At 44.2% G+C, this 23,028-nt stretch overlaps 1 protein-coding gene across 6 annotated transcripts in view; it reads left to right on the top strand.

The window, feature by feature from the left end:
* Nucleotides 1-23,028, top strand: part of LPP (LIM domain containing preferred translocation partner in lipoma) — a 601,703-nt gene that overhangs the window by 497,938 nt on the left and 80,737 nt on the right. The window lies entirely within an intron of this gene.

Genomic DNA, 23,028 nt, shown 5'->3' with positions numbered 1-23,028 from the left:
CAGTCTGTGCACACTTTCACAATAGTCTACAAAGTAGATGTGTTGGCATCTGCAGATGCTGCTTTTGGCCCCAAGGTTTTGCAGGCCGCTGTTTGAGAGGACTTGGTCTTCTTTGAGGGTGTATTGTTTTCAGGTGAGCTCCATGTTCCCTTGTTGGCTAGGTTTAGCCTTTGGGATTTTTTCTTCTATGTTTTTTCCACCCTTCATTTGACACTGCTTTGGGACGTCCCAATGGTCAAGAAGATTCTGGAGCTGTGTCAGTCAATGAACGAAAGAGAAAATTGGACTTTTGTGTTACTGTAAAATCCTTTTCTCTGATGTTCATTGACGGACACAGCACCCACCCCTCTATTGTGTTGGGTTATTTTTCTTCTGACACTGCTTGCAACAAAACTGAATGCCTATAGCAGCAAGTGGGAGTATACCTCCTGGGACTGCCCCATAGGCGCGGTAAAGCTTTTTCCTGCCTAGTGTCCTACTCCTGTAGGGTGCAGCATAACTCAATGGTTAAGAAGATTCTGGAGCTGTGTCCGTCAATGAAAATCAGAGAAAAAAAATTTACGGTAAGACAAAAATCCAATTTTTTTCCTTTCTGCTATAAACATATCCAATAAAACAAATTTTAAAAAAATCTAATTTTTTCATCAATTTAGGCCAATACTTATTCTGCCACATATTTTTAGTAAAGAAACCCCAATAGGTGTATATTGATTAGTTTGCGCAAAAGTTATCGCAACTAAAAAAAAAAGAGGATAGATTTGTCATTTGTATTTATTTATTTTTTACAAGTAATGGCAATAGATCAGCAATTTTTTTTTTTTTTTTTTTTAGCGGGACTGCGACAAAGCAGTGGACAGATCGGACACCTAACTGATAGTTTTGAGGGGACCAATGACATTACTACATCAGTGCTAAAAAAAATATGCACTGTTACTGTACTAATGACATTGGAAGAGAAGGGGTTAACACCAGTGGCGATCAGTGCTTTCTAACTGTGTGGGGGATGTATTCACTTAATGAACAGATACCTGTGTTCCTAAATTCTTGTTTTCATAGACAGACCACCGTTCTGTCTCCATGGGCAGGGATCGTGGGTGGCCGGCGAACATTGCGTCCGTCTGACCTGCTGATTGGCTCCCCACCTGGCCAATCGGCACGTGAGTGCACCCCCACTGTCTATTACATGTAGGGATGTAACAGGTATGTTGTTTTGCGTAATAGAGCCAATGTGCCACAGTAAAACTACGGCGGCTGGTCGGCAAGTGGTTAATAAAAGCACCATCTCCATGTTTTGTTGTTCATCAATAAACCCCATTGTGTTGCCCTTGCTCATGTAAATTATTTAAAGAGTAACTGTAATCATTTGTAATGACCGCTGAGTGCATGTCAGATGCTATTTCTCTGTAGAGGTAGGCCTTTATAGTGCAGGGTAATACAATATATATATATATATATATATATATATATATAGTGTAGTTGTTTACCCTGAAATGTCAGACTCACTTTTGCATGTCTGCAGTTTGTTCTCTTTAGGCTTCAGCACTGCCCCTGAAACACGCTGACTTCCCTTTGAATACGACCTAAATGCTACTGACTTTCATTGCCTTTCATATGACAAAGTTTCAGGTCCTAATAGAAAATAATGTAGACTTGAACTTGTGTGGATTATCTTTGCTCTGCTCCTTCTCTCATTTCAGTAGTTGGTGCTGAAAATGGCTGGTCAGCTGGAGAGTAGAGAAGGATGGAAATTTAGTGTTTTCTCTCAGGACCCCCCAAGAAATATGTAGTCATGGGTTTAGCAGTCTCAGCTGTGGAGCCTAACTACATTAAAGACTTTTCACATCTTTTCTGAACAATGTAAGCATACTTTACAGCCAATAAATATTTCAGTTAGGCTTATTGTGGATTAAATTAGTTCCTTGCGTCTTATAATATGATCATTTTTCCTCCTCTGCCTTTATTGTTTTTGCAGATAAAAGTATAATCAGACACAGAGTAGTAGATGCAGTTGTACTGATAACATATTTGTCATGACATCATCATAGCTCCCATGGATACTGGGTCAGCATTATAGCAGGATATAAAAAGGTACTCCTCTGCTTTATTAAAAGTTAAGGTCAAAGCAGATCCAGAAAGATGCTTTAACTAAAGAACTCTTCACTTTTCATTTCCCAGCCTTTATGACCTATTAATTACTTTAATAGCAACATGCTAGTTCTTGCAGTCTTTTATTAATTCCACTAAATCACTTTTTATTGTTTCTTGAATACTTACTCTTACTGTCATTTGGTTATAGCTTTCTATTTTGTTTTTTTTTCTAAATGGAGCAGTATAATGTTCTTTAACTGTAGCTGATATTTCTTTCTCATGTCCACTCAGTCTCCTTACTTTGCAGTATTTGTTCTGGAAAACTGTGTATTACAATTTACCAAGGACAGAATAGTACGTAAGCATTGAAGGTCCATGGCAACCAAGGTTATGACTAAGCTTTTTGCTACCTAAAGCAGCAGTCAACACATCACTAGTCTTGCTTTATACTTGTCTAACAAAAAATGTATTTTAGGCTGGTGTCAATAAAGCAGTAAGAGATTATTGTGGTGCCCCATTCACTTCTTTAAATCCACAGAGGATGAAAAAGTGAAGAAAATGGTACATTTTAAAATGAGTTTTTTAAAATTGGCTTTATCATGCACAGATCTGGAAAGCACGCGCAAAAGGAGGACTAGTTGTTTATTGTTGATGTAATATAAAGGTCTGACTCCAAGCTTCTCCCTCCCTGCCTCTCAGTGCTGCTCCCTGTTTCTCTTGAAGCCTTTGACTATATTTTTTGTATACTTATCTCTATATGACTTCAGGCCTGTCACATTTTTCACAAGGTCCTTTTCCTCTTCAGGACTTCTAGAGCAGTGGGTGGAGGTGAAGGAGCCCTTTTGGAGGTTTCGATCCTGGGGCAGCCCACCTCCTCCCCAGGTTTTTTCCATTTACAATAGAGTCTATGAAAAGTCTTTAACTCTGTCCCCGGAGATAGCATTGTTTCTATGCTCCCAGGCTTGATTCCATCTCAAAAACAGAGCTTACTATGATTCTTTTTATCTGCGGCCAGACAGCTTATATCCTTATTTTGGAAAACCGCTGATATCCCTCCCCTGGCCCTTTGGGTCTGTATGGTGAATTATATTATACCTATGGAAGAGATGTTGGCAATGGATACTGATAACTTTGAACATTTTCTACATTAAGGTTTATTTGGATCCATTCTCTACATCTGATGTCTTAAAAGCTTTTCTTACCTCATCTAGTGTCGCCGAGGGTGCTTCTGCTTCCTCAAACATCAGTTGAACTAGGAGACACTGACCTTGGATCTCCGTGTTTATTTGTGGTCAACCTTTTATTCTATTGACATTAGTCATAGGTTAATATGGTTTACTTATTTGGACCCCCCCAGTACTCCCTCTTTTCTCTTTCTCTATACAATAACTGGAGAGGACAGTTAAAGTACATGTAATGACTGGTATTCCTAGGGACAAGTTATAGTAGACAACTGCCTTTCCACTGGGATAACTTAACAGAGGAAGATATCTATTCCCAACTATTGCTGAATGGACACTTTCCACACATAGATGGGTAAGAAAGATGGATTTCATTTTTACTTTTTACATTAATCGGGGTTCCAGGAAGACTGCCAACTTACATTCAGTATTGAGCCACAATGTCCCACAATATTGGAGACCTTGTGAGTACATGCCAATGCTGGTTAAGTACTGCTTTGACCTGATCCCACTGGGAGCCATAGTGAGTGACAATTCTAGTTGGAGCATTTAGATCCTGATTCTGTTTGCTAGATTTTTTGGGGGTCTGAAGATTTTTAACGGTTTTTATCAATCACTTTTTTCTTGGCTCTCCAAATGCAGCCGTGCAAATAGCCTCTTTCTCTGAACCTATGGTATAGATCACCTGCCTCAATTTAAAAAACCTCCTCTCCTGAACAATTTTGTTTAATTCTAAAGTATTGCCCAACTGGGATCCCATGGCTCAGAGAAGGGGGGTGATGGTTACTTGCCTGAAACAGTGTATTTGCAGCTGTCTGTTTATGGAATGTTTTGGTAATTATTCTGTTTTGCTGTACTGTATAAAGTAGATCAAGAAATGCTGATGAATTTTTGTCAGAGGAAAAAGTCAACCTGATGTGTCTTATCATTAGAATTGAGCTCATCTAGAAAGGTAAGTAGTTGCTCCCTGGTGCCCCCCCCCCCATATTATTAGGACATCATCAATGTACCTCAGCCACAGTAAACAGTGACTGAGGTACAGTGGGGATCGATACACCACCTCCTCCTCCCAAAGGCCCAGGTGTAACGAAAGGAAAAGTAAGCAATGTGTCTTTTAGTTTGGTCCCAGGGGGTATTTTCACAAAATTGGTAGCGATGTGTTGCTTATCCTGACATGTTTCCCCACTTAGGGCTTCCTCAGTATTTGATAAATAATCACTATTCAAAAGACAGAATATGCCATCATAGTATAGAGTAATTGATCAGATCACAAAAACAAATACATATAACAAAGAATCAAAAAATCTATTGATATTGTTTGCAATGTTTAGCCACTCAACTGCTTACCCACCAAGGTCTCCCAATATCTCCAAACAGGGGCCACCAAAGCGATGCAGAGGACAGCTATTGACTATTAAGCTAACTCTAAACTGTACTTGGCTTTTTGATATGCTGACACTTTAAAACATTGTATCTGTATTCATTTGATATTTGATGGTTACTGACTAAAAATCTCTCTTATTAGGGACAGTAAGTCAGTGATCTGACTAATTCATTGTCACTTAGTGAAATAACAGCTTATTCTCCTTAATATGCATATATACAGAAAAAATTTTTGCAAGTGCTTAATTAACATAAGAGTTGCTGCTCACTTTGGAGACTATACAGTCATAAACCTCCAATTTATACAATATATTGTTGTTTATTCTTTCAGCCCTCTTTGTTTGGCTTCTTTAGCAATTGGCGTCTCAATCTGTCACCCTTGGTTATTTTCTCTATATTTTAGCAACTTAAGGCTGTAAGTATAATGATATTGCGTACCGGACATACGAAAAGCTGTAGCCATGACAGTCTTGCAGAACTGTTACACATTGCCGCAGTGATATTACTCCCTCCTTCCTCCTTTAATTCATGCAATGCATATGTTTTACACTTCAACTCAGAGACATCAGAAACCAGTGCTTAGGCCTGTGCAGAGCTGTAAACCGCGAATTGAGTCCTGGCAGGATGTCTGTTTCTGCTGTCCAGGCCTATGGTAAAACTATGACCAAATCCATTAAGGATACCCATAACTAATGGGGATCGTAAAAGGCAATCCGAGAGCTATGCCCAATTCAAAACCTAACAATTCCACACGTGATTTGTAAACTCAGATAGGAATATGACACAATAATAATAATAATAAGCATATATTTGAATGAGAAATGTTGTACTGAACTTAACCACTTGCCGTCTGCTCACTAGAGCTCTACTGCGGCAAAGTGGTTCATTATCATCTGGCGACATAGACCTACTTCACCAGACACTCCCCTTTCTCGGCGGCGCTGGAGGCTCGCTCCCGCTGTATTCAGTCACAGCGGGAGTCGGGCCAGGGGAGGAGCTGGATCGTCGGGGAATCAAGTGTGGAGATCCGCCTGCTTGTGTAAACACAAGCGGGCAGATCTCCTAAGTGACAGGCAGGGTCAGATTGCAGGGTTCAGCATAGCTGAACATGCGATCTGTCCCTGTGTCACTCAGTCACCTCCCCCCACACACTTTCGTAAGCACCAGGCATACATTAACCCCTCCCTCTCCAATAAAAATAACCCCTTCCCTGCCAGTGTCATTTTTACAGTAACAGTGCATATATATAGCACTGATTACTGCAGTAATGTCACTGGTACCCCCAAAAGTGTCAAAAATGTCAGTCAACGGTCCGATCTGTCTGCCGCAATGTTGCAGTCCTGCAAAAAAAATCGCAGATCGCCGCCAGTACTCGTTAAAAAAAAACACCAAAAATGACAGAAATCTTTCCCTTAGTTAGTAAACGCAATAACTTTTGCGCAAACCAATCAAAATACGCTTATCGTGATTTTTTTTTTTTTTTACCAAACATAGGTAGCAGAAAACAAATTGGCCAAAAATGTAAAAAAAAATTAGATTTTTACATTTTCTTGGGGGGAATTTCATATAAAAAAATTAGAAAAATATTGTTATTTTTTCAAAATTTACGCTCTTTTTTTTGTTTATAGCGCAAAAAGTAAAAATCTCACAGGTGATCAAATACCACCAAAAGAAAGCTCTGTTTGTAGGAAAAAAAAGGACGTAAATTTCCTTTGGGTACGGCGTCGCACGACCGCGCAATTGTCAGTTAAATTTGCACAGTGCCGAATCGCAAAAAGTGGCCTGGACGTAAGACAGCAAAATCCTCCGTTGGTAAAGTGGTTAATAAGGTCATACATGACCACACTAGCACATATAGAAGGGAAGATAGCTGTCAGATATTCCCTGAGTGACAAGTTTATCTGAGCTACCCTGTTTAGTATCTCTGGACGCAAAATTCAATGCTGAAGGATAATCAGTTTTAAGAATGCAACCTGTACATATTGAAAGATATGAATAGTGGTATAAAACTGTCCGTAGTGAAGGGAACTGATATTGTCATAAACTTCGGACAGCCATGATCACTCCGTTTTATTGGTCAGGGGCATCTGTCGATACTCCTTTGATCCCAGAGAAAAAGGGAGACCTAACCAGTTGAGATAGTTCTCCTTTACCATCAAAGCAGGAACATCTGTCAAGTATGAGAACGGATAACACTCGGCTCATCAATTGGACTCTGATAGCAACCAGGACATTGACTGCAAGTATTCTTCTTCCACGTTTCTACCTTATTTTTCTATTGCTGAATTATGTCTCCATTTCTTTGAAATACTATTTTTCTGTAAATATTTTATTTACACCAACTTTGACCTTTTCATTATTAAAACCATATTTTGAAAAGTGTTAACCTTGTCCCTAAGCTCTAAATGCAAGCTAAAAAAAAGAACCTGTCTCATAAAGAGTGCTGCTGTATAGAAAAAATTATCTGAACATACCGGTCTGTGGTGACAGTGTGTGTTAGACGATTATTCTAAAAGCATAATGGGTATTGTAAATTACGAGCTTCCTCCTGCTCGGACCAAACAGAGGTGATGGCATTTAAAGGGTTAATATCTTAATTAGCCCAGTAACAATCGCTCTAAGCCTGCTGGCACCTAGATTGTGGTCCCGCGTGCTGGAAAATCTTTGTGCAGGGTGCAGCTGAGAGTTGCATTGTTACTTAAGTGACAGGGTGGTGTAAGATTGGCCGGTCCTTTGTCACGAGTTAGTGAGGAGGGCAGGGATCCGATACCCGCCTCCGTCACAGTAAGTATGCCCAAAAAACATATTTGGTGGTGTGTCACTAATGTTTTTTTGGTGTCCATCTTTTTTGAGCCTGCTAATTAATGCATAACGAACTATAAAACTATATATGATAACTTGGTCTGTGTGCCCTCTGCGGACGCACACCCCCCTCTGTGTCCTCTGCATCACTTTGGTGGCCCCTGTTTGGAGATATTGGGAGACCTTGTAGGGTAAGCAGTTGAGTGCTTAGACATGGCGAACAATAATATCAATTGATTTTTTTGATTCTTTGTTATATGTATTTGTTATCTGATCAATTACTCTATACTATGCTGGTATATTCTGTCTTTTGAATAGTGATTAGAATGGCTACTAAGGACAAGGAACCTCGCCATAGACGTGGGCCTTCCTTCTCAGCTCATAAGAAGTTTTTTCGTCCCTCTAGGTCTACTGACAAGGGCTTGAAGCCTTTCAGGGCCTCTTCTGGAGGATCCAAACGAACCCAGTCTGGCAAGTCAAGATCGGACTTCTCTAGACCCGTGGACAAGGCTCCTTCTGCATGAAGGTGCACCCTCACCTGTATCGGGGGTGGGGGGATGTCTTTGCTGGTTTCCGGACCTGTGGACTTCCCATGTGAAAGTCAAGTGGGCCACAAAGTCATTCGGTCCGGCTACAAGATTGAGTTTCACTCTTTCCCCCGCAAGGTTTTCTCCTTCCCACTTGCGCCTGTCCCCAGACCGCTTACAAGGCCTGTTTGGGGCGGCACAAGACCTGTTCCTTCAAGGAGTGATTGTCCTGGTTCCAACTTTGGAACATTTTCAGGGTTTTTACTCAAACCTGTACACAGTTCCCAGGAAAGAAGGCAAAGCGCTTCCAATCTTGGATCTCAAGGCGCTAAACTGCTTTGTGCAGGTACAGAAGTTCAGAATAGAGTCCATTTGAATGCTGGTGCTATCCCTGCGTCAGGGGGATTGCCTCGCCTATATCAATATCAAGGATGCCTACCTTCACATTCCAATATGTGCCAGTCACCAGTGCTTTCTCTGCTTTGCTGTATGAGAGGAGCATTATCAGTTTGTGGCATTACCCTTTGGTCTAGCATCTGCTCCTCGAGTCTTCACAAAAGTGTTAGCCCCAGTGCAAGCTTTGCTACGCCAATGGGGGATCGCGGTACTGGGCTACTTAGATGATCTCCTTGTGTGAGTGGAGTCTCCCTCTGCTCTGGTGGAGAACCTGGAGATCACAATACAAACTCTGTGGGAGTTAAGCTCGATTCTGAGTTTTCAGAAGTCTCCTCTGGTTCTGTCCACAAAGCTGGACTACCTGCAATTCGCTTCCTGCTGTCCACCAAATTGTCATCCCTCTGGACCTGCATGCGGGTGCTCGGCCTGATTGTGTTACCTTTTGAGGCGGTTCTGTTTGCATAGTTCCATACAAGGACCCTGCAAAGGGAAATTCTGACCAAATGGGACTTGACTCCGCAGTCTCTGACAATCAGATCCGGCTGAGTTGGAGCAGGAAGGAGTTCTGGATATGGTGGCTTCGTTGTCCGGCGCTTCGGCTGGGAAAATCCTTTCTCCTCTTGTATTGGTTAGTAGTCGCCGCAGATGCCAGCCTGTCTGGCTGGGGAGGCGTCCTTGGTAAGCATTCTGCTCAGGGCATCTGGACGCTGGAAGAGTCTAGACTCCCCATCAATGTCTTGGAACTCCGAGCGATCAGACTGTGTCTGGATCATTGGACGGATCGTCTTCCGAGTTGTCCAGTGAGAATTCAAACGGACAATTTCACAGCAGTAGCTTATGTCAATCCCCAAGGCAAATTGGCTGGCGGATTACCTCAGTCGGCAGGGGTTGGACCATGGTGAGTGGTCCCTTCATCCGGGAGGTGTTTCATCAGCTGTGTCTCCAGTGAGACACACCGAGGTGTATCTGTTCATCTCAGCTCAACAGAAAGGTGCAGAGGTTTGTGGCTCGGTCAAGGGATCCTCTGGCGGATGCCACAGACGCGCTGGTGGCCCAGTGGGGTCAGTATAGTCTGATTTACGCCTACCCTCCTCTCAAGCTTCTGCCCAGACTTCTTTGCAGGCTCGAGGCAGAAGGGATTACGGCCATCTTAGTTGCTCCAGACTGGCCTCGCCGTGCTTGATACGCTGATCTGGTGCAGCTGGTCACTGATATTTCTTGGAAGCTTCCTCTCAAAGAGGATCTGCTGTCTCAAGGACCGATCTTCCATCCTGCTTTACAGTCGCTGGCTTTTGACAGGTTGGCTGTTGAATGCTAGGTTCTGAAGGAAAGGAGTTTATCTGAGTCAGTGATTCCTACTATGTTGAAAACTAAGCAATCTACCTCTAGGAAGCTCTACCATCGTACATGGAAGACATACATTGCGTAGTGTGAGTCTCCTGGGGTTCCTCCTCACTCCTACTCGGTGGCTCGGATCTTGACCTTCCTTCAACGAGGGGTTGAACAGAAATTGGCCTTGAGTACCAGCAAGGGCCAGGGGTTGGCTTTGGCGGTCTTCTTCCAACGACTTTTGGCCACACACTCCCTGGTGCGTACCTTTCTTCAGAGTGTCTGGTCATTTGGTTCCTCCAGTGCGGGCTCCATTGCCACCTTGGGATCTTAATTTGGTGCTTTCAGCTCTACAGAAGCATCCCTTTGAAAACATTCAGGAGATTCCCCTGCTTTTGCTGTTCCAGAAGGTGGCCTTTTTAGTGGCTATCACCTCTGTGCGCAGGGTGTTGGAACTGGGGGCGTTATCCTGTGGTTAACCTTACATTGGTGATTCACAGGGATAAGGTGGTTCTTCGTCCCGGTCCACCGTTCCTTCGAAAGGTTGTCTCTGATTTTCATTTGAATGAAGACATTTTGTTGCCTTCCCTGTGTCTAGGCCTAAACAGCCAAAGGAAATTGCCCTGCATGCCTTGGATGTCGTCCGGGCAATTAGGGTGTACCTGGCAGCTATTGAGTCTTTCAGGAAGTCAGGCTCTTTGTGCGCATGGATGGACCTCGAAAAGAGTTGCCTGCTTCCTCTGCGACCATTTCCAGTTGGATTAGACAGAAATTGGTTCAGGCCTATTCCATCAGGGGTCAGGTTCCTCCTTTCCCTGTCAAGGCGCACTCTACTAAGATGCTTAGTGCCTCCTGGCCTTTCCGTCCTCAGGCGTCAGTGACGCAGGTTTGCAAGGCAGACACCTGGTCGTCAGTGCACACTTTTACAAAGTTTTATAAAGTTTTGCAGGCTACTGTTTAAGAGGACCTGATCCTCTTTGAGGGTGTGTTGTTTTTTTCGGGTGGGCTCCAGTTGTTTGATTGAACTCCTGGTATTTTTAGTCCTGGAGAACTACAATCAACTGCTGGACTGGGCGACAGACTGGCTATTCTAGATCCCTACGGTCTCCCCAGTCCAGCTTGCAAGCACGTGCAGACCTCAGCTCCGTGCTAGGTAAGCCGCGACATAGCCCCTGGATGGGGTCTGGCCTGCGAGTTAAACGTCTTGCGAGGACACATAAGACATTGTCCAGGCCTGAGTCGCAGCTTGCCTCCTGGCCCGCAACACCCTCATTCTGATGGAGAGGTGGTCTGCCTGGAGTAGTGCCCACCTAGTTCCATGGTATGAAAGTAGTGTCCCCCCATTCCCTGGTGGCCTTTTGGGGTGAACGTGGGCCCCTCCTTCCCATACAGCGCCCCTGTGGACCACCCCCCTTCTACCCACACCTTGCTCCCCCCTCTTGTTTCTCCCAGAGGGCAGCCATACCTGTCCAGGTGTGTTTTGAGGGTGTCGAGTGGGCGTGCTGCCGGAAGCCGAACCCACGGTCTGTTTGGGGGGTATCCTGATGGGGGCTCCTGCCAGGGCCCTTCTTTACTGTACAGACATCCAATGGTGTCCCCTGTGGGTCCCAGGACCCGGGTGGAGCCACCATTTTGCCCATGGATGGCTAGCTGTGTATTCGGCGGCCATTTTTGTGTAGTCCGATGGTTATTTTCTTGTAATTTCCCATTGATTAGCACAGCGGCCATGTTTTTGGAGCCTTGTGGGCAGTGATTTTGGCGGTGGAGTGGTGAATCCTGGACTTCCTCTTCTTCTCTGTGGGTGTGCATATGTACAACATCCAGCGATCTGCTCCGTGCTGACCGGGGGTTGAGTCCCAGTCCGCCCTGTCTGCAATGGCAGCGGCTCTGGAGTCATTAGTGTCCAAGGTTGATTTGGTCCTGCAAAACAGAACCAACAAAAAGCGTCCACTGCCCTCACCTGCCTCCTCTGTCTCCTCAGATTCCGATTCTGATCTGGCCGCCGCAGACGCAAGTCACCCTGCTGTTTCTGTGTCCATGCACCCTGAGTGCTCTAATAGTATATAGTATATAGAATAATGATTCCTCTTCCATTACAGCCGCGCATGAAAAAGCGCTGATGGAGACACTGGTTGAATCAGTGCAGGAAACTTTAAAATGGTGGATGCAGCTGTGTTGGAGGTGCCAGTCACCTTCGGTACCCTAACCGACTGACCGATGCAATCTCCACAGTTCCAGTTTTCACCCCCAACACACTAAACGGGCCATCATACACAGCCAGGCTATCAGATACCGCTGAATATGTTCAGACCCAGAAGACAGAGATGAACATCTCAGAACACTAGCAAACTCCTTCCGTAAGAAGGGTTACAAAAACAAAACCATCAACACCAGCATAAACACAGCCTTGAAAACCCAAAGAGAAAATCATCTCCAATACAAAGAGAAAAAAACAAATAACCGTGTACCCTTTTCACCACAAACAATCCAGCAGCACTAGAATGGATAAGAAAGATAATCAAAGATTTACAACCCATCATAACAGAAGATGAAACTCTAAAAGGAATATTCCAACAACCTCCAATACTGGCTTTCAGACTACCACCCAACCTCAGACATAAACTAATAAGCAGAAAACTTCATTCTGATTATGAAGTCACAAATAATGGGAGCAAACCCTGCCACAAAAAACGCTGCAAACTGTGCAACCAGTCTAAAAGTGTCACACACACAAATGGGACCTTCAATAAAACAGGATCATACAACTGCACCTCCAGTAATGTTGTGTACCTCATCCAATGCAAAAGATGTAGCAAAGGATCTTATGTAGGCGAAACAGGACACCCACCTGTGGGACATAATTTTTCACAACCGGACCACACTATAGAAGACCTCAATGTTTTAGTTCTTAAAGAGAATTTCAGAACTATCCAGGAAAGGAAAACTTTTGAATTAAGAATGATACTTTTTGACACCAAAAAAACGGCTTAAATTTAGATATGGGTTTCCTTACTCATTATCCCACAGTTTTACGACCCCCTCTGTGACTACCCCCCCCCCCCCCCACACACCTTCCCCCCTGTCTTCAGCTCTCCCTCTGTCTTATCTCACTAACTATGCTAGTTTTATTACCATTGCCAGTTAAATTTGTTTGGTTTTCTCTTTTTTTTCCCTTTGGCTTAGAGATTTTGTGTTTTTCTACCATTCTGCTAAACATTTTGTGAATCAGTACTGCTTGGATCTTGAAGAAGGGGACATACCCCGAAAGCTTTTCCTGAAAAATTGTATGTTAGTGCAAATAAAAAAAGTATCACGGACAGTACTCAATTGTCTCTGTCGCAAGTGCACTAATATGGCTACAATGACCTAAAATCCTCAAAAGCGACAAAAGTTTTTCCTTTTCCTGCCTATTTTGACAAAATTGTCGTGAATCAGTGGGGTTTCCCTAAACGCAATGTGGTGGTTCCTAAGCATTTAGCTAGAAGGTACCCCTTTGAAGAGTCCTTGTTAAAAAGTGGACGGTCCCACCTGTGGTTGATTCCCCGGTTTCCAGACTGGGCAAATCCACCCTGATTCCGGTGGAGGAGTCTCTGGCTTTTAAAGATCCTTTTGATAGCAAGGACCTTTGTCCGACACGTGTTTACTATGGCCGGTTCAGTCCTTAGGCCAGTGTTCACCATTGCCTTGGTGTCCCAGACCTTGACAGAGTGGGCTAAGCTTTTGCGCCAGGATCGGGAGGAAAACAACTTCCCCCTGCCTATGTGGAGCTGGAGGGCCAGTTAGTCCAGGGGTTACAGTTTATCTATGATGCCTCCCTGGATGCGGCTGCTTTAGTTTCTAGGCTTTCTGTGACAGCAGTGCTCCTTCGGCGCTATGATATTGCTGAAAAGCTGGTCTGCGGACCAAGCTTCCAAGAAGGCCTTAGCAGATCTCTCTTGTGGGGGATCATCTATTTGGGTCTTTCCTGGATGAAATCATTAAGGGAGTCATGGGAAGGAAGAGTACTCTCCTCCCATAGGCTTCCAGGGGCAAGGGATCTCGTCGCAGACATGGTCCTTCTTTCTCGGCTCATACATAAGCATTTTTTTCGTCCCTCAGGGTCTCAAGAAAAAGGATCCTAATCCGTTCAAAACCTCTCCGGAGGTTCCAAGAGGCCCTGGCCTGCAGACAAGTCCTCTTCTGCTTGAAGGGGCGCCCTCATCTGTATCTGGGATGGGGGGGCGTCTTTGTTTTTTCTGAACTCGTGGACCTCTCCGATTCAAGACTGGTGGGTCCACGAGCTGGTTCGGTCCGGCTACAAGATCGAATTTCGGTCTGATCTTCCAGAGAGGTTTTTTTCCTTACAACCTGCGTTTGTCCCCAGACTGCTTGCATGGTCTCTTCGAGGTGGTACACAATTTGCTACTGCAAGGAGTGGTTGTACCGGTTCCAAACTCTGAACATTTTTGGGTTTTTATTCAAACCTGTTTACAGTTTCCAGGAAGGAAGGCAAATCCCTGAACCGCTTTGTGCGGGTACAGAAGTTCCAGATGGAGTTCATCTGTTTGGTATTGCCATCCCTTCATCAAGGGTATCTTCTAGCTTCTATCGATATCAAGGACGCTTACCTCCATATTCCGATATATTTTGGGCATCAGCTCTTTCACCGAATTGCTGTGGGCGTGGAGCATTATCAATTTGTGGCATTACCTTTTGGTCTCACCTCAGCTCCTCGGGTGTTCACAAAAGTGCTGGCCCCGGTGTTAGCATTGTTGTGACAGCGGGGGATTGCGGTGCTGGGGTACCTGGACAAACTTCTTCTACGAGCAGAGTCTCCGACTGCTCTACAGCACAACCTGGACATCACTGTGCAGACTCTGCAGGAGTTCGGATGGACTCTGAATTTTCAGAAGTCTGCTCTGGTTCCGTCCACCAAGTTGAAATTTATGGGTCGGACTCTGCACTCGGCCTCAGCCAGGGTTTTTCTCCCCCTGGACAAGTTCCAGAAGCTGTAGGATGCCATTCGACTTCTGTTGTCCAGCAGTCAGTCGTCTCTCCGGACTTGCATGCAGGTGCTGGGCCTGATGGTCTCTACCTTTGAGATGGTTCCATACGAGACCTCTGCAGAGAGAGATTCTTGCCAAGAGGGACAAGCATCCACAGTCTCTGGACAATCTGATCCTGTTGAGCCGGGGTATGAGAGTGTTCCTGAGTAGGTGGCTTTGCTCTCCGACTCTTCGACAGGGAAAATCCTTCCTTCCCCTGTACTGGACGGTGATCACCATGGATGCCAGCCTGTATGGGTACGGACTGTGCTCAGTTGGTTTGGACTCTGGAGGAGTCCAGGCTACCGATCAACATACTGGAACTGCAGGCAATCAGACTTTGCCTGGCCCATTGGACGGTTTGTCTTCAGTGGTGTCCGGTACAGATTCAATTGGACAATGCCACGGCCGTGCCATGTGTCAATCATCAAGGGGGCACAAAGAGTCCTAGCAGCTTCGGAAGTAACCCAGCATTATAAGGTGCGTGGAGCGTTTTATTCCAGCTCTCTCTGCTGTGCATATTCCAGGGCTGGAAAATTGGCAGGCGGATTACCTGTCGATAGGCCTTGGACCAAGGAGAATGGTTACTTCATCCGGAGGTTTTTCATCTGGTTTCGACCTTGGCGATTTTCTTTCAATGTCTTTTGGCTACGCATTACTTGGTTCCCATCTTTGTTCAGGGGGTTCTCCACTTGCCTTCCCCTGTGCAGTCTCCGTTGCCTCCATGGGACCTCAATTTGGTACTGTCCGTTCTTTAGAAACCGTCTTTTAACATATTCGTGGGATTCCTCTGCTTACATTTTCCCAGAAGGTAGCCTACCTGGTGGCGATTACTTCCGCACACAGTGTGTCTGAGCTGGCAGCTTTGTCTTGTCGTTCACCTTATTTGGTGGTTCACAGAGATAAAGTGGTGCTTCACCCTTGTCAGTCATTCCTTTCTAAGGTTGTCTCTGGTTTCCATCTTATTGAAGACATTGTGTTGCCTTCCCTGTGTCCTAAGCCTAAACATCCCAAGGAGATTGCTTTGCATTCTCTGGTTGTGGTCGGGCGATTGGGGTGCAACCAAGTCATTCAGAAAATCATACTCACTTTTTGTGCTTACGGATGGACCTCGCAAGGGGTTCGCTGTGTCTGCTGCGACCATTTCCAGATGGATCAGACAGACCTATTCAATCAACGGTCAGGTTCCTCCTTTTTCTGTTAAGGCGCATTCTACACTGGCGCTTAGTGCCTCCTGGGCCTTCCGCCATCATGATGCAGGTTTGCAAGGCAGCCACTTGGTCATCTATGCACACTTTGACAAAATTTTACAAAGTAGATGTGTTGGCATCTGCGGATGCTGCATTTGGCCCCAAGGTTTTTCAGGCTGCTGTTTGAGAGGACTAGTCCTCTATGAAGGTGTATGTTTCTTTTAGGTGAGCTCCAGTTGTTCCTGGTTGAGTTCCATGTTACCTGGTTGGCTAGGTTTAGCCTTTGGGAAATTTTCTGCTGTGTTTTTTCCCATGCTTGACACTGCTTTGGGACGTCCCAATGGTCAAGAAGATTCTGAAGCTGTGTCTGTCAATGAACGAAAGAGAAAATTGGATTTTTGTCTTACCGTAAAATCCTTTTTTCTGATGTTCATTGATGGACACAGCACCCACCCCTCTTTTGAGTTGAGTTATTTTTTTTTTTTTCGGACACTGCTTGCAACAAAAATGAATGCCTATAGCAGGAAGTGGAAGTATAAACCCTGGGACTGCCTCATAGGTGTGGTAAAGCTTTTTCCTTCCTAGTCTTCTACCCCTGTAGGGGGCAGCATAACCCAATGATCAAGAAGATTCTGGAGCTGTGTCCGTCAATGAACATCAAAGGATTTTATAGTAAGACAAAAATTATATTTTTTAAACATATACCCTTTGGTCTTATTGTGTTTATGGCACCAGTAAAATCCCATAAAAAAACTTCCTGTATGTACATTCTATCCAGGGATGTTGGTGCCTTTTTGAATTTGTCACCAACCTACATCACAATCTCTATCTTTGCATTTCTAAGTAGCAATCATATGGGTACTTCTTGGGACATAAATAGGACCTAATATATAACATTTACTACAGGCTTATTCAATAATACAAGGTTACAATCAGCAGATAATGATGATTTAACTTTGTTATATATAACCTAGTTGCTGAAGGATACTGTACTTTGCAAGGTGTTTTAATAAACTGGTCCAAATGGATGATTTTATTGATGCTTTTTTTTTTTTTTTTTTTTAATTGCTTAAAGGGGCTTGTTTATTTAAGCATTGATGTAAACCAATTAAAAGGATATCAGCCAGCAAAACATTGCCAGTAGTAAAATCGCCCAGGATAGCCTGCCAATTACCTTGTTGGCTTCTAACCCAACCATATATACTTTGCGAGTGTGGGGGCAGCGGAGGAGTAAAATCTTGCTGATGTGTGCCCTTTTTTGAGTAAGCTCATTATTGATTGAGCCCTTCAGTCACTCTAGGAGTGTAAGTAGGGCCATATGTAAGTAGGGCAGAGTGGGGGCTTACCCAAAAATGGATACATGAATACAACCAATGATGTTCCTACACATGCTGTATCGCTCTTCACATACAGTAAAAAATTGCAAGCTTCCAGTACAAGTGTGATACCTAGTCACACATTCAATTATATCAGGATGACTGGTGCTTATGCAGAGCAGGGTTCAGCAGGGTGGTGCTCAGATAAGGATTTGGTAGGTCGCTGTTTTGGCCTCAATGAAACCTGCAGATAGGTCATTCAGTCTATGTGCTGCTCTTAAATAGCTGAGTTTTTTTTTTTTTTTTCTTTTAGTCTTTATTCTATAGTACTTTAGGAACAGCAGAACTCTTTTCTAGTAATCATTCAATAACGGAATTGCAGACATTGATGTTCCCATCACTCTGCATTTCTGACATAATTTCCACATAGGAAGATATTATCATTACTCAAAGTCCTACGCCATTAACATTTTAAAGTAGATCAAGGCCAGAACCATAGCAGCCTACTAAATAAAAGAATATATATTTTCTTTTTAGCATATTCAATTATTATTGTGTTAACAAAACTAGCTGGAGTTACATGATTCTAATGGGATGTTTTACATTGTTAGTTGGAATAAATTATTAGAAATGTCCTGCGCTGTACTACGGTGTTATTTTATACAAACCTAAAATTTGGGGTTTAGTTGTAAAGTTTGTTTTTACCATGGTCCTAGAAATTCTACTTTGAGGTTTTCCTGACATTTACATATTTATTCTCTTTGCTTTCTGTGTATGTGAATATAATGGATATTTATACTTAAAAATAATCAGATACATAATAAGGAAGGGACATTTTTAGACAGTTCTTAAAGTAGAGGTTCAGCTTAAAACTAACCAACTCTAAATCTAGTCGCAGCCACATTCTAAGACTAATGTATCTAACCTTTTCTGAAGCCGCTCCAGTCTGTTCACACGTTGAGCTGTCAGCGGTGGCCTTTTGTGTGGAAGTGTGCAGAAGAGGCAGCTGACAACGGAAGCCCTATAGTAACTTTATAGATGACGTCACTTCCCAGGCATTTCTCAGCAGTTGTCCACTGTCTCTTGCACACAGCAACCTGCCGCCGGACTTGATCGGCTTCAGAAAAGGTATGTATAGCAATTTCTTCTTTACAGGGCCATAAACATCATGGCTATAAGAGTGCTGGATGGTAAGTAATGTTCACCATAATGTGCAAACACTCTATACATTATGGGAATTACTCTGGTCACAGGCAGCTGATATTAAAGCTTCACTGTTTTTTTGGGGGGGGCTTTACACAACAATACAGTTGAGATAAACTGCATATGCAAAGCTCAGACAGAAACTACAGATTTGGTGCATAGTGTGGAATAATGGAAGTAGATTATGTAATATGCACCTACCTTACACAGTGAAATATTGGATACCTGGTGGTCTTTGAGAGGTTACTTTCCAGTGTGTCATGGTTCCTAAACACCATTTATTGTCTGTCCCAAAATGGTACCATCTTTGTTAACAATATAGTATTGTAACAATATTTTGTTTTCAATATAGTCAGAGCAGTTTTTTGTTTTTAATTTTAAAAGTTAATCAGACCAGCTCAGTTTGTCTGATTAGTGGAGTTGAAATTAGTACTGCTAAACATTACTATTATTGAAAGAAGTTTACTGACATTTGAAAACCTGTTAGGTGCCAGGTATGCTCATTATTTTTTAGACTTAGTTTATTTATTTTTTTCTCCAATTGTCTTCCAGGACAGCCTCTGAGACCTAGGGCCCCTCCCTCCAGACAGGAAACGCATATCTCTATTAACATAAAATATATAGATATTCTCAACATGAGGTTCTCTAATTATTGTGCCACATCCCAATATTGGAAACCGAACCAGAAAAATAGTAGGTATACATTTTATTGACACATGAATAGTAAAAAAACATGTAGATACACAGGTTCAGTCCCTATTAAAATAAAAGGCAGTTCTCCCGACCCACACCTTAGTATTAGTATTTCCTCCAGAAGGACAGGTTACACATGAAGGAACCTGGGAAGCTGTATGTCTCAGAGGTTGTCTGGCGGAGCTTCCCTGCACAGTTATGGCTGTACCTTTTGTTGCCTGCACGATCCCTACCTAGAGAAGTGGAGTGGGGCTGTGGTCTGGCTGCCTTCTGCCTTGGAGAGTAAGAGGACCACTGCTGATGGACTCCCAGGCCTCCAATGTGTCCCTGCCGGCTCGGCGTGCCTCACTGTGTGTGAAGTTTTTGTCTGATATGTCCCTTCCTGTGAGGGGCAGAGCCAGTGCTTTCCAGCCTGGTTAAACAGGAAGCTGCCTAGGCAATGGGGCTGGCTGAGTGACGGCATCAGCGGGCGCCGGAGGCTCATGGTTCCAGCCTCATTTAAAGCGGCGCAGGCACCAAACAGATCAGGCTATTGGTGCAATTCAGGCGTAATCCAGCAAGGCTGTGAAAAGACCACCTGGTAGACAGCATGGACAACCTTGCGAGTTCACAGGCAGGAGAAACGGCTATAGCTGGCACCAGCTCCTCTTAGGTAAGCTGGGGATTGGGTCCCTTTTGCATGTACCTGGGAGATGTTTTTTCTTTTTCTGACCTATGGGCTATTGGGATAGTCTTAGCAGTCAGGGGCACTCTTTTGGTTGTATCCTGCACAATGGTGTATTGGGATAGGGCCTTGCCTCAAATGCTGTTTGTCTCCTGTCTTAACATAGGTTAAACCCTAGGATAAGACCCAGGTGGTGGCCTCCAAAATAAAATGTGCTGTTTGTGTGGCTAGGCTAAGCTTTGCGTTGGAAAATCCCTGTGCCGTAGTTGTGAGGATAATCTGGCAAAAGACGAAACCGTAACCGCATGTCACAAAATTCTGACATCAGTCAAGGATGAAATTGCTTCAACCTTTAAATAATTTTAAGGTTTGATAGAGAAAATGCAGGGTCCTGCGGTACCTGTTTTATCTGTCCCCACCAAAAGGGGGGAGTGCCCAGAGGAGGATCCAAGATCCCAAGCATCTTCGCAGGCCGATTCGGCTTCACACAATGTTTTAAGAAGGGAGGGTGACTCCTCCAGGGGCTCAAGATACAAATTGTCTCTTGATGATGTTGCCGATTTACTTAAAGCCATTTGCAACACCTTAGAGTTTGAAAAAGAAAAGGTACAGCTGTCAAAGCTTCACCTAATGTATGAGGGGTCTCATGCTAAGAAGTCGAGGGTGTTATCAGTCCATAGCTCTCTGGTGGATTTCATTAGATTGGAATGGCACTACCCAGAAAGAAAGCCTTTTTTTTTTCTCTGGGGGCTTAAAAGGAAGGTTCCCCTTTGAAGAAGATGTGTCTCATCCTTGAAATAAGGTGTCAAAGCTGGATGCACCACTCTTGAAAGCTCTCTAAAAAATCAGACTTCGCCTTCGATGATAAGGGGGCTCTGAAAGACCTCATGGACAGGAAGGGTCTTGTCCTACTTTGCAGGGCTTGGGACCTCTATCAGCCTAAAACCAGCCTTAGCAGCAACTTGTGTTGCAAGAAATCTGGAGTTTTGGCTTTCCCAGCTTCAGTCACACCTGTCAGCCGGGACCTCAAGACAACAGATTTTAAAATCATTCCCTCTGCTTTTCAAAGCCGTAGGTTATTTTGCGGATACCTCGGCAGAGTTAGTCAAGTTGACAGCAAGATCTGATGCATTGGTGAAATCAGCCAGATGAACCCTGTGGCTAAAAAAAAAAGACCAGGGACTCAGCGTCTAAACTACGCTTTGCAGTATTCCTTTTTCAGGGATCATCTTTTCGGAACAGGACTAGAGGAAGTGCTAGAATGCACTGTGGACAAAAAGAAGGCCTTCCTGGAATCCAGAAGGAGAACAAGCAGCCGCAGCTCCTTTCGTGGGCAGAGGTAGCAAGCACAACCCGACGGGTAACCATCCTAACAAGTATTGGACGGGGCACAAGGGCACAGGTAGAGGAGGGATACTATTCAATCCTCTTAAGAAACTCGCCAAGCTTCAATGATTCCTGTCCCCCGGTGGAAAGAAGGTTGGGGAACATTCTACCACAATGGGCGGCGATTTCCTCCAGCGGCTACATTTTGGATCTAATTTAGAATGGTTACAGGCTGGTGTTCGAATCAGTTTCCCCCCACAAGCCTACCCAGAGATCGGGAAAAGGCGGATGCACTTTGTCTCTTAATATGAGATCTTTTGGACCAAAAAGTCCTCACCCAAGTTCCCTAGAAAGAGCAGGGGCGAAGATTTTATCCACATGTCTTTGTAGTGAAAAAGCCATCAGGCAAGTTTCTCCTGATCCTCAATCTCAGGCCCATGAGTCAATCTCTCAAATACCAGCACTTCAGGATGGAATCTATCTTTTCGGTGTATCAGAATTATTTTATGGCCACGCTGGATCTCAGAGATGCATATCTCCATGTTCCAATTCATCTGGCTTTTCAAATATTTCTCAAATTGGCAGTCAAGATGGGCTCAGAGGTATGCCATTTCCAATGTCAGGCTCTGCCATTTGGCCTAGCTTCAGCACCAAGAATTTTTACGAAAATTCTAGCAGCAGCCTTTGCTCACTTACGCTTGAGACACGATCATTCCTTATTTGGATGATCAACTTTTGATAGCCATAGATAGAAGTTAGGGATCATCTACAGGCATTAGGTTGGCTGATCAAACGAGGCAAATCCTGCCTGATTCCATCCCAGAGAGTCTCATACCTGGGGCACGAGATCGCCTCGGTGGAAGGAAAGCTTTTTCTTCCAGGGGAAAATTTTCTAAAGATGGACTGATTAGCGTCAAAGCTTCAGGGCAGTCAGTCTCTCTAAGGGAAGTTTCTCAAGTAGTGGGCCTTATGACGTCCTGTCTTCCCATAATTCCCTGGGCTAGATTCCACCAACGTCCATTGCAGGCATTTCTAATATAATATAAAGAGATCCCTTTGGTGGTGGCGGACTCAGCACAACCTGTTCTGACCACCGATGCCAGTCATTTGTGTTGGGGGGCACATCTAGGCAACAGAGTAGCCCAGGGGACCTGGTGCCCAAGAGAAGCCCTGATGTATTCAAACCAGAGAGAGTTGTTAGCAGTCCAGCAGACAGTGAGCACCTTTTGGTTGGATCTGGAGGATTTCCATCTTCAGATTTGTTCAGACAACGTTACTACGGTTGCATACATCAACAAGCAGGGGGGTAAAAGTAGTCAGTGGCTGCAAGCGATAGCAAGCAACATTTTTGCTTGGGCAGAATAGTAGTTTGCTTCAATATCAGCCATACACCTGAAAGGCTCTCAAAATTAGTGGATTTTCTCAGTCGAAAGCGACTGAGCCATAACGAATAGTCTCTCAGTCAGGAGGGGTTTTTGATCATCACCCAGAAATGGGGGATACCAGAAATAGATCTCTTCCCATCCCAGAAGAACAACCAGGTTTTTTTCTTTAGACCTTCGGGATCAAGCTATAGGAATAGCTTGATTCCCCCCCCTGTGAGGTTAATTCCGCAAGTTCCACCAAAATTCCTCCCAGAGTAAACCGATCTCATCTTGGTGGCCCCTTTTTGGTCCAAGAGGCCATGGTTCTCTAGTCTACAAAGCTTCTCTGCAGTTCCCCTATCCTCCTCCCGGAGAGGGAGGACTTCATCATCCAGGGACCAGTTCTTCACCCTCAGATGTCAACGCTAAATCTGTCGGCCTGGCTTCTGAGAAACAGCTTCTAAGATCACAGGGGTGTTCAGAAAAAGTGGTGAAGACCTTAGCCCTGGTAACGGGCTTGCGACTGTAAACTATCTACTCCA

Source organism: Pelophylax lessonae (assembly GCF_965119305.1).
Source record: "Pelophylax lessonae genome assembly, chromosome: 3".
In the NCBI taxonomy this organism is placed as follows: Eukaryota; Metazoa; Chordata; class Amphibia; order Anura; family Ranidae; genus Pelophylax; species Pelophylax lessonae.
The sequence above is the reverse complement of the archived record's forward strand: the minus strand, read 5'-3'. Positions and strand labels throughout refer to the sequence as shown.